General features: G+C 38.5%; 1 protein-coding gene across 1 annotated transcript in view; it reads right to left on the bottom strand.

Moving 5' to 3' along the window:
• LOC123871825 (axin) overlaps positions 1-12002 on the bottom strand; it is a 95199-nt gene that overhangs the window by 66355 nt on the left and 16842 nt on the right. The window lies entirely within an intron of this gene.

Below are 12002 nucleotides of genomic sequence, written 5' to 3'. Positions count from 1 at the left end.
GGTGAATGAATTTTGCTCGAGAAATAAGATTTTTAGCCCAAAACGGCAAAGGGAAAATTGAAATCGACGTTTGGAATTATACAAATTAAAGATATTTGAAATTATAATAAAGTAAAATGAAATTGCTAATTATTCAATTTTCTAGTTTCTTATATTATGTAGGTATAGTTTATTTACGCACGAAGTTGCCTCAAAAATTGCCTTAAAATAGAGATTTTTCAAGGGTCATAACTTTCAAAACAAATATAATTTGACTAAATTTGATATTTTAGGACATAGATAATGGAGAGATAAATTGATATCTGGCTTAATCTTAGGTCTATTACAACAAATAATAGAATAATAGGCGTAATACGTTTGTATGGAGCAGCGCGTAAGGGCCACCTTGAAGAAGTACAGAGGTAATAAAGGCTCGACAGCCCTGAAATGATGAAAATTGGCGTTATCGGAGACGCGCGGGCGGAATCCTGCTAATACAAAGAATTGATGAGACAGACACAGGCGTCTTCACTCCTTTAATTTTTGTCATATTCTGTTACGTTGGTGTTTTAAAGCCGATTCACACGCGCGCACGTATACGTGATACGTGCGTAGTGACGCGCGTGAACCCGTAGACATAACTGCACGCATTACGTCTACGCGAACGTTCACGCAACGCAAGCGGTATGCCATGTCTCATACAGTTCCATACATTACAACGCAATGCTACGCGCTACGTCTACGCTTACGCGGCGCTGGATATGCCAGTGTACTAGAACGCTAGAAAAATCTTAGGATAACTAATAATTATTATACCACCTAAACACAATCCAATGCCAACAACCATTTGCCTTATTTTGTAGTTTTAATTATTTAGTATTTTCAAACCCGCAATGTATAGCGTGCAAAACTCGGGTCAATGCCCCACCTACGACGCCGCATTTACCCTGAGTGACCTATTTACGTAACGTTAGTTGACATCTAGGGTCAGTCAGATGTTTTATTTGCAATATATGGTGAACTTTTAAACGTACAAGATTTAAAAAAATCGCGGTTTTTCTTTTGTGGTACCTTATTACTAAGTAACAAAATATGTGCGATGGTGATCCGTGGCGTAGCATAAATAGATCCTCTGTAGAGACAAAGTGCACAGAGAATTCTGCTTATAAAAAGGATGCAGTCATTAATTCAATGTAGCCAGAGTACAGAGGTTCTAGAGTAACTTATTTAATTTTCTCTATTGATTCATTTGCATTTATGGCCATTTTTAGGGTTCCATACCTCAAAAGGAAAAACGGAACCCTAACAGGATCACTTTGTGTTCTGTCTGTCTGTCGTGTCTGTCAAGAAAACCTATAGAGTACTTCCCATTGACCTAGAATCATTAAAGGCAGATAGATAAATCTTATAGACAATTTTTAAGTTAGTAACTTAGTTAACTATACTGATTGCGATTAGTCAACCTAGTTGACTAACTATTCGCAATCATCTCTGAATGGCTAACATTGTTTCGCTACTGGTTAAAATTCACTGTTGCAACAAGAATACCATAAATTCAGCCAATCACAACCATTTCAATTGGAGCAAAGGTGATTATCAAGAATGTTGTACCGAGCTACTACAGAGAATGTACGAATCAAAACAGATAGGGACAGACATAAATATCATATAAAGAAAGTTGATAAGCGGTTAACGTTAACTTCAAAGTAGTACCTAACTTTTCTGGGCTCTGCAGTGTTGCGTACTCGTAATACCAGGTTAAAAGTTTAAAGTGGCCAACAGAGTGATAGCGGAAGATAGTTAGGACAACAGAGCTAATGGAGTTCAGCGGTTATTTTAGCCCCGGGGCGGTGGTTTGTTCATAATTAGTTTAATATTCGTCCGTCAGAGCCCGCCACGCCGCGGCTCGCGATCGAATTAACCGAAATTGCATTGTCAACGGGAATCGCCATTCGCCGCGGCTAAAGTTTGTCCAATTACTAAATGAAATTCAGCTCTACAGGTCCCTAAATATTGTAGCACTCGTAGTTTGGTATAAAACATTGAAAATTTGCACGAATTTTGCTGCAGCGAAAAGGAACGTTGTTTAATTTTGAGGTCTGAAGATTCAGAACACAAAAAGCATACCTACCTCTCTTCATATTTGTCTCATTAGGTAGGTATTAGTTTCTTGAAAACTCTCGATTCAATTATTTATTATAATAAACTGAGATTCCCTAGTTAGGTAGGTACTTAGGTACTAGATGACTGTGATTTCGCTTGACTTTAGGTTTTTAAAAATCCTGTTCAGCCTTCGGAATGCAAGCTACCTTTGTAAACGTCAAAATCGGTAAACGGATAGGCCAAGAAAAAGTAACACAAAAGAGGAGCACAAAATCTGCAATTATACCTATTAATAGTATAATGTTATAAAGATGTAAAAGTGTGTATGTTTGTTTCCGTATCTCTGTAACTGTAACTACTGAACCGATTTTGGAAAAAATTCCACCAACAGAAAGCTGCATTATCCCTGAGTGGCACAGGGTATATTTTATTTTCAGAAAACTAGAGATCTCTACGAAAATTGTAATAAGCTACTCGTGCTAAGTCGTGGCGGGTCGCTAGTCTACAAAGAGTCGCAAGAAAAATACAATAATGTTAACGTACAAGGAACTTGATAGTACCAAAGCACTAAGTATAAAGAGTCGCGACATTTGAAATTTCAATCAACAAGCCAAAGTTAAAGAGAAGTAAAGAGCATCCGTCGCGCCGTAAGAATCCGCAAACAATAATCGATCGGCCACCACAAACGGAGGCGCGCGTTAGGCCGATCCAGTCTCATTCTGATCTTCTAGCAAACAAAGCTCGGCTGGCGGCGTCAAAGGCTCTGTGTAAAAAGGAATCCAGCGATAGAGGTAGGCGACAATGGGCCGCAGACTATGACACAAGTCATAGGCAAACGCGATTTGAATACGATAATATGTATTAGATAGGTATATGTATTATGATAGTGTTTTTACCTACACTTCAAGGAAACTAAATAATATTTAAATGCATATATCATAAATTGCAGAACAATAATGCAAGAATACTTTTTTTATTCATTATGAGCAAGCGCTTGACCACAATCACACCTGTTGGAAAGTGATGATGTAGTTAGGCCATAATATATTATATGGCTATAGGATGGCCATATACAAGGGCAACCAGTCCATAGGATGAACTGGTTGTCAATTGAGCCTAAGTACTGGATCTGGACGTTGCATGCGCGATCACTTGTTACAATAACTACAGCGCAACAAACACGCTTAACAAACAAGCTTAACAAAACAAAACTTAAACAAACAGTTACTAGCAAAAAAAATATAGATTGAATCGCATCGCCTATGACTTACACATGTCGTGCGCACCGAGGTGAGCTTCCGGACTCTACATCGCCGATAAGTATTGTGGCGGAATCTCCATGCCTGCAGCCACACTACATCGCCAAACACTGTCCTCGTCTTCCGAACATTAATGTAACAGAACCTCCGTGCCAGATATGGTGTGAAATCCCATTTAATATCGGAAGTCCTACTAGTGCAACTTGAAAGTAATATTTTCCTTGTAAAGAAAATACTCTAGCTGAGAGCTAGGTATCTATGGGATGTGGTACGCATCGTTAATTTGAGTGTATTGTATCGTTACTACTTGATACAATACATCTCAAAGTAAGAAAATAATAGAAGAAATGTACTGTGTAACGTGTGTGTAACTTGACATAAATGCACGGATTGCGAAGCTGAAGTGACAATGGGAGGGGCTACATTGCTCTAAAACCGACAGGCGTTGGGGTCCCGCTGAGTGATGGCGACCGGAGAATTCTGCTATGACAGATCCCTCTACTATGTGGACTGATGACATCACACAAGTCGCAAAGGGCCGCTGAATTCAGGCAGCGTAAGACTGTGGCGTGTGAAAGTTCTTACAAGAAATCAGCAGTGGACGTCTAGCGGTTGACGATAAAGAATGATTCATACCAACGCCAGCGGTCGTGTGCTTATACCTACTTCTACTCTCAGAAAGATTCCATGAAAAAACCGGACGGACGGACGGGCGGACGGACAGACGGACAGACAGATAGACAGACAGACAACAAAGTGATCCTATAAGGGTTCCGTCTTTCCTTTTGAGGTACGGAACCCTAAAAAACGAGAATGTAGTTATTTTCTATGGACGTCTTTGTATCGTTTCGCTTTACAAGTATTTCGACTCGCCGAGCAAACGCTAGAGGTAGAAATTAGACATGTATCAACTGCATGCATACGTATTCAGTAGTCGCTGCCATTTGATATCGCACAAGAGATGTTTTGTGTGAATAGGTTACTGGTTAGGTTTGAGTATAAGGCTGGGGACAAATCCGTCTGAATTGTCGCGCGCGGATTTGCGCAACCTCAACTGAACGCAACATCGATGTAACGCAACCACCCATCGATGATACAAAATTGTATTGTTTTGCATTGATTATGCAACGTTGCGTTGGGTGTGGTAATACCTACTCTTGGCAGAGCGGTCGTGGTCGTTATGAAGTGACGTCTTTATAGGGGCAGATGTAATGCGGCTAACGAGTATTCATCAATCGTCACATCTCCTTGCAGGTTGCAGTTGCAGTTTGGTACACTCGTGCAAGATACCGTTCAAAGCGGACAATGTGGTAGAGTGTAGATTGACGCAAGGGCTACCTTCCCCACATATTAAATAGAAGATATGCTTGTGATCAGTATGTACCCTCTAAGAAACTTCAGTAAATTATGCAAAAAATATCGGTTTATAGCGTGGACTGATTATCCAGTAAGTTAGTTTAACATCCCCCATTAGATTGTTGTTGAATCTACACTTCGCACAATTTCAGGTTTAGTTGAAGGAGAAAGGAAATAAGAGTTTCTTGCTGGTTCTTCTCGGCATTCCGAACCAGTTGTAAATAATTTAACGATTCAAAAGCACTTGTAAAAGTTTACTTAAATATAAAAATATTCTATTCTATTTTATTCTAACAATATAATATACTTTAAAACAATAACCGCTATAAGGGACAATATAAACGTCCTTTCATGCGTTACAAATTACAATTCTGCCGAAATTACGGTCCGCGTGATAAAATCGCGGACGCGCGAAGTTTTTCCATCCAGATATGCCACTTGAATATGATGTACATATTTTGAAATGTAGACGAGCTCAAGTTAGCTGCGATTTTCTACTTAGATTTGACCCTACCCCGAAGTCCCCCGTGTCGACAGTCGCAACTCAAACATAATAAATCGCTTGTGCGCGTGTAAACAACCGACAATCGTTATGATCTAACCGAGCGAGGCTTTGACGGTAACCTCAAAGCTCTCGCGTCATCCGCTCCTGATAAACTCGTTTTTGCCACTCTTGTTTGTTCGTTTCCAACGCGCAGGTATTTTGTTTGTTTGATACACAACTAGTGACACTGTATCATAATGTTTGAAGAATTATCCTTTTGTCTTATTTTTTGCCGATAGCTTTTATCTTGATGTCAGATTCAGCTTTCTGATCCAATTCCTGGAACTGAACTGAACTGAACCACTGAACTTTACCAGAGTTTAGCTTGATCTTGTCAAGCATCTTTGTTTATTCGTTTAGACTTAGAGCAATAATGTTTATTTCATTAGATTCATACGTTTCCAATACATTTTATCAAGAAGATTGTGATCTTCGTGAGAATCCGTTTTTCTTTGGAATTGCGTCTCCTGTCGTTACCACTATAATTTAATTTTTTTCGGATAATTAACAGACACTATTTATTATTTACTTAACAAGTAGGCACCTATGATCCCACATACAAATCATTGTCCTGACAACATGGCCCGAAATGTACCTTACCTACTTCAAGTTATGTAATTAAACATAACAAAGTGAAAAATCCAATTAAAATCGCATAACTACAGCCTACCGGATACTATGTATAACGCCATTAAAAATAATAATATGTCGCCAGCCCTGCTCGGCGGCGCCGTCTCTTTGATGTCGACGCTCTCACGCCTTTCGCGAGCCTCGATTGATTTCACTACATTCCCATTAGAGGACGACTGACGACCTCGGCTTAGTATTGACTTTTTTATACAGATCAGGACTTGACCGCGATCTCACCCGTAACTTTGTAAGTGATGAATGATGATGGAATCTGTATGGATTGCGTCAAAGATCCTTACGCGTTAATTAAGAGGGGTTTATTCGTAGTGCGCTTGTGGTTCTAAACATAGTTTGGCTCTCATTTGAACACAGACTAGCTATGTCTATAATAGCTATGTCTGTGGGTTTCCAGATTTCCGTTAAAATATTGTTTCAAAGTTACACGGTCTTAAGAATTTAGATATAAATCTCTAAATCTGAGTAACTTTAAAACTGGTTAATTTTTACAGAAATCTGTCAAACCAGAGGCATTTTAGTTTCTAGAACGTGTCTACAAAATTACATCGACTTTGGTTATTGGTTAATATTCATATGAGAACCAAACTACGTTTTGGAGCAAGTGACGAATTGAAGATTGATTAAGTTGATAGATTTGCTTTTGCCCGTGATAGTGTTGTTGTGTCGTAGTTTTATAATCCTCCTAATCAACACCGACCTGTAAAAGCGATACGGCTTTGATTAGTTGCCGAGCATACGAAATTAAGGGACGATCATTCATGTTCGAGTTTTCGCACTAATCTTTCGCTTGCGAGGTATTAGAAGATAATCGGCATCAACAGTCAACACCGATTCAAAGTCAACAGACAGGATAGAACGATAGATAGGATAAATCACTTACACACGTAAATATTCCAATAAAAATGTTACCCAACGTCTTCTAAAGTCGTTAAAAAAGAAGACAATAATGATTTGGGCCTAGGTAGGTATCACTTGGGCCCAAACTGATCTCCCTATACCTACCATCCGTCGAGCAGACCGTAAAAATTACAAGAATTTTAAAAATCGGCAGCGAAATATAGAGTAGGCAAGACAAGTGAAAAAACCGTGTATAATTGTAAGTCTCCATCGTTTGCAATCGGTTAAAAATAAAATCCAGCAAAAAATTTGTTCCTGCTTATTATGATGCAACTGTCAAAGGAATTACGGACAAACCCCAAAGAGACCATAATGAGTTGGGCCCGGGCACACACCGTACGCTGAGGTGCGAAACGTCGAACAGAGCGTAAAATTGTACAAATAAATAGCGGTAAAGATAACAAATTACGGGGAAATTGCTAATGATGAGCGGAGCGGGGCCGCGGGCGGTGCATTAAGCCGGCGGCAAACATCAAAGGGCCCTTTGACCGAGCCGACACTCCCACTACCCTCCCGCGCGACCTAAAGCCGTGTCACATGGATGTTTTTGTACGTCGCGTGTTTCTCGTATTTCCGTAATTAAAACTGCTACTGCCTAAGTATGTACAGGTGAATTCAATGTTAAATATTACCTCATGCATAGTGTACACTTTACTTTGATAGCTAGTTAATATTACTATATAATAGCTATTAATAACATTATTACTTTCAAGAGAAGATTGAATAGGCACCTTATAGGCAGGTGTGCTCCACTAGGTTGCGTTATCTCCTATTGTTTAGAGTGGCTGTGGTTGCACTCACTTGCAGTCAAGCGCAAGCCATATACAGTACAACCAAATTAATAATGCGCATGCATGCATGAATAAAATTTCGTTACTGATAAATAAATCAATGTTTATCTCTTTTAGCACAAAACACAAAATTGTTAAAAATGCACTTAACCACTCTATATACATATCGTCTTCTGACGCTCGGGGAATACGACCGTTGCCGAACAGTGACGAAGATTTCTATGCGCATTATTAATTTGGTTGTACTGTACTCGTAGGTACTTATAGTTAAAAAATTAAATAATCTTTTGCTTGCCTTTGTTCTATTTGAATTGAGGTCAGACTTCCTTGAACGTAAGCGCCAGGACTTGGTCTCCCCTGATGTGAAAGTTGTGAAATCTTATTGCTACTAGGCTATCTGAATTGTTGATTGATTCGCTTTTGATTGATTAGGTATCTGAATTGTTGAGATTGGTTCGCGTCAGCCTCTCAAGGGGTCTGCCACACTCATCCACGTGGATTGATCGAAGTGTTCAGTATCAAAGGATCTATAACTATTGTCTTTTATCAACATGAATTATTATTATCATCGAAATAAAAATCTTAATAGCTAAATTATACTACCTACTGACTTTTACTTTTTATAATGGTATTAGCAACATAAAGACTAGCAAAAACTACATTAATTAGTAGTCTTTTTAATATTTTTTGTAAGGAATGTCACGTGGTTAAGCCACACTTTATTAAAGTTTCAGTTAGGATAAACTAATTAGCTTATTTTTTTTTACACAGATAAAATTAATAAATTGTTATTAACTACTAGTAAATTGGTTCAATCAGACTATTAATATTGAGTTTCAATACTCAACCTATCTATAATGCATCGATGATTTATATTCTAGCAACGTTGTTTTGCGTCAAAAAGTCTATATCTTTAATTTTTGACAAATAACAACGTTGCTAAGTAATTGATCGATAGATTACGGATAGATTGAATATTGAAACCCAGTATTGGATGCCTATCAGTTTGGTATAGCCCTTACCGTATCTACTAGTGGTACCAATTAATCAATTACTCCCGTATTTGGACGAGCGCCGCGCCACGGTAATGGTATGTATACAGTATTCCAACTTCATACAAACGGACGAAACGCGAGCTATACCTACGCACCTCGATGTCGGCAGGCGCTCGACATGCAGACAGTCGCGACTGTGCCGCAGTGACGAACGGGCGGTGTTTTGTTTTTCTAACAATAACCGCGCGATTTTTTCGTTGTATGTGAAACCCGATCAAAGAAGCCACAATTTCAGCTCAGAATGTCGGTATTTAAGGTACCGGGACTACAATAAGATTAATTCGCAAACTTTTTTGATTGTACCCAGCGATGATTTTATGAAATATATGCAAAAAATGGAGAAAATATTCCGAACTTCATTTAAAACCAAATATATAAATTGTAAAGTAGCTGCAGGTATCTATAACCAAGGAAAAGATATTCCATTTTCTCCATCTTGTCCATGTTGCCCAAAACAATTTTTGATTAAAAGCTTTTTATACTAGAATGCGGGTTTTTTAAACTTTAAAATTTAATAATTCGTGACGTTCGTTTAATTTCCTACGTCTCAGTCAAGGCGCAAATATTTTTCGGTCTCAAATGTATAAGACCGATTTGTTATTCAATCATAAACATAGTTTTTTAATTAAATCTACCAATCAAAAAACAACACGCATTTTTATTGAACATTTCGGCAATTCACAAAGTATTTTATTTGTTTATATAAAAAAAGTATATTTACAATCACAAAACTAGATGGAAACACAAAGTAGGCAAATGTAATTAAACTGCTGGAGGCGGGCAGCCCTACCGCATGTTTACGTACCGCGCAGCTGTAGGTATTTATTTCAAAAATACGGCCGAGTTAGAATACTGAATAGATAATATTACCGTGGCCGCGCCTTCCGGACTTTTGCTTTGTAAGTTTTTGTACGATAGTGATTTAGTGCGAGCTTTATTGTTTGATGGCACACTCCAACTCCACCCCTTTCATTTAGCTATAGTTACTTATTTTAATCTATACAAATAAATAAAGTTTAAGTGTCTGTCTGTGATATCGAAACTACTGTCTCTTATTGAGTTAATAAACATAATTTTAAACGACGACGCATCACAACCCAAACACAACATTTTTAAGAGCAGTTCGTAACACGCTTTATGAAACCTATTTCATTCCCATTTGAATAAGTTATTAGAATGAAGAATATTTATCAATCAATCTCAATGTAGACACGGTCTATCCGTATGCCAGATACCTATCTATCCATAAAAATGACTGTGTAGTTTAAAAACAGGCTCAAAGATTTCCGTGTAATTTTAAAATAACACATTGTTACCGAAATGTGGCAGACTCACAGCTATACGGAAATTAATCTTTAGAACGTGTCTGCCAAACTTTGATTGGTTAATATTCAAATGAGAACAAAGTAGGTATATTTGTATTTTGTATAAACAACGCACTAGGGAAACTTCTCTTAAATTCTTTCTGTTTGCCCAAGCTGAATCTTCTGCCGAGCCGATTTTAACGAGACCTTCACAGGCGGTCAGCACAATAGTGACCTACTATATGCTACTTTTTATTCCAGAAATATTAAGTTTTCCTGCGCAGGTAAATAATAAAAACCTTAAATCAAGACAAGAGTGAATAAGCATTTTCGAAGCAAGCGCGCTCAGACCTCACGATTGTCGTCAAGCGCATCTCGCAAGTCTTCCCATAATTTCAAAAAATCCACGCGGACAAAGTCGCTGGCATCACCTGTGTATAATATCAATATAAGTCGACAGCTATATCCGATTAGCCTCTTTGATGCGCGGGTCAACAAATGAGAGGCCGAATTTGTTAGATTAAACGATAACGAGATTAAATCATTTGATTGATAGGTATTTAAAGCTACCCAAAATTACAGGAATTTGTAAACAGTACGTAATATTATTATGAAACTTAGATGATGCTCGCAACTTCGTTCGCGTGGATTTAAGTTTTTTACTTACCCGCCATTTATTGTACGTTGATGGATGGTAGGTACTATTAATTATACTACTACAAAATATGTAGCAACTAGTGTACAAATTGGAAGATTTGTGTCCATCAACCCTCGCAAGTTTTGACAACAACTATAGCACGGACTATAGGTAGGTAATATTTCAACTCGGATGAACGATGCGCAAAGGCTACAAAAGATCACATCAACCAGTATGGATACAGAAAGCACGGTGTAATGTGATAACCATTTAGCCCAGGCCTCCACGTAGCGCGTCGGAATCAGTCCGGGTTGCAAGCTGTAACGTAAAGTGCTCATTATCGCGCTCTCCACAACCCTGTGTCGGCTCTGCGACACCTCGCATCTAACGATTTTCAAGTGCTGAAGTCGAGTTTTATGCAGTAACACGACAGGTTGTTTGACCACGATACTATTAGTATCTCACTTGGTACATTCTAAGGTCCCTTGTTCTCCGTCGTCAGCGGTGGGATGGAACTTCGTGAGGTTTTTAGACAGTAGGAGTCCGACATAACCACTGTACAACCCCGTGGCCGGTAATATCCATGATGGATTTTCCTCACGAAAAAAAATGGTAAGTACATTCTAAGGTGGATTGCCAATTTGGAAGAATATAATAAACTTTAACTGAACCAACCCAATTTAGCCCTTGCATGTGGGTATAGCAAATTCATATAGACTAAGTTTAGTGTTTTTACACACTGTCTATTGGTCACTGGCAACTGTCACAGACCCTGTAGAGCCTAGCCCAGGCCTCCACGTAGCGCGTCGGAATCAGTCCGGGTTGCAAGCTGTAACGTAAAGTGCTCATTATCGCGCTCTCCAGGACCCTGTGTCGGCTTTGCGACACCTCGCATCTAACGATTTTCAAGTGCTAAAGTCGAGTTTTATGCAGTAATACGACAGGTTGTTTGACCACGATACTATTAGTATCTCAGTCAAATAACTTTTATCTGAGAAATGAAGTTTTGCCAGTTTTTGTATGGGAAATCTGTCTAAACGTCATTCCTCAGATAAAAGTTGTTTGACGATTGAAAAATCAGCCCTTAGTTGCTAGTTAGGCAAATCATTGATGTCTGTTAAGGGGACGGTATATTCCAGGTATAATTTCAAATCTAGAGATGGCGATACACATTGTATCGGCATCTCTCTTAGACGCCCCTGAACCGGTTGCGCATCGCCACAGTGTAGATTATTATTTTCACATCGCTCCTGCATTTAATCATTACGTCACCCCACTTCAGTGTTTACGATGGAGTAAAAAGTCAAGTTATGTATAAGTTTAAAATTCAAAGTTATAGTGATAAAAAATATTTATTATGAAATAATTAAAAATTTATTTAAAAAAATTAATCTGTAGGTATCATCAGAATCGATTACATTCGACTTCG

The sequence above is a fragment of the Maniola jurtina genome, chromosome 14 (assembly GCF_905333055.1).
Source record: "Maniola jurtina chromosome 14, ilManJurt1.1, whole genome shotgun sequence".
Classification (NCBI taxonomy): Eukaryota; Metazoa; Arthropoda; class Insecta; order Lepidoptera; family Nymphalidae; genus Maniola; species Maniola jurtina.
This window is presented reverse-complemented; position numbering and strand designations above follow the sequence as displayed.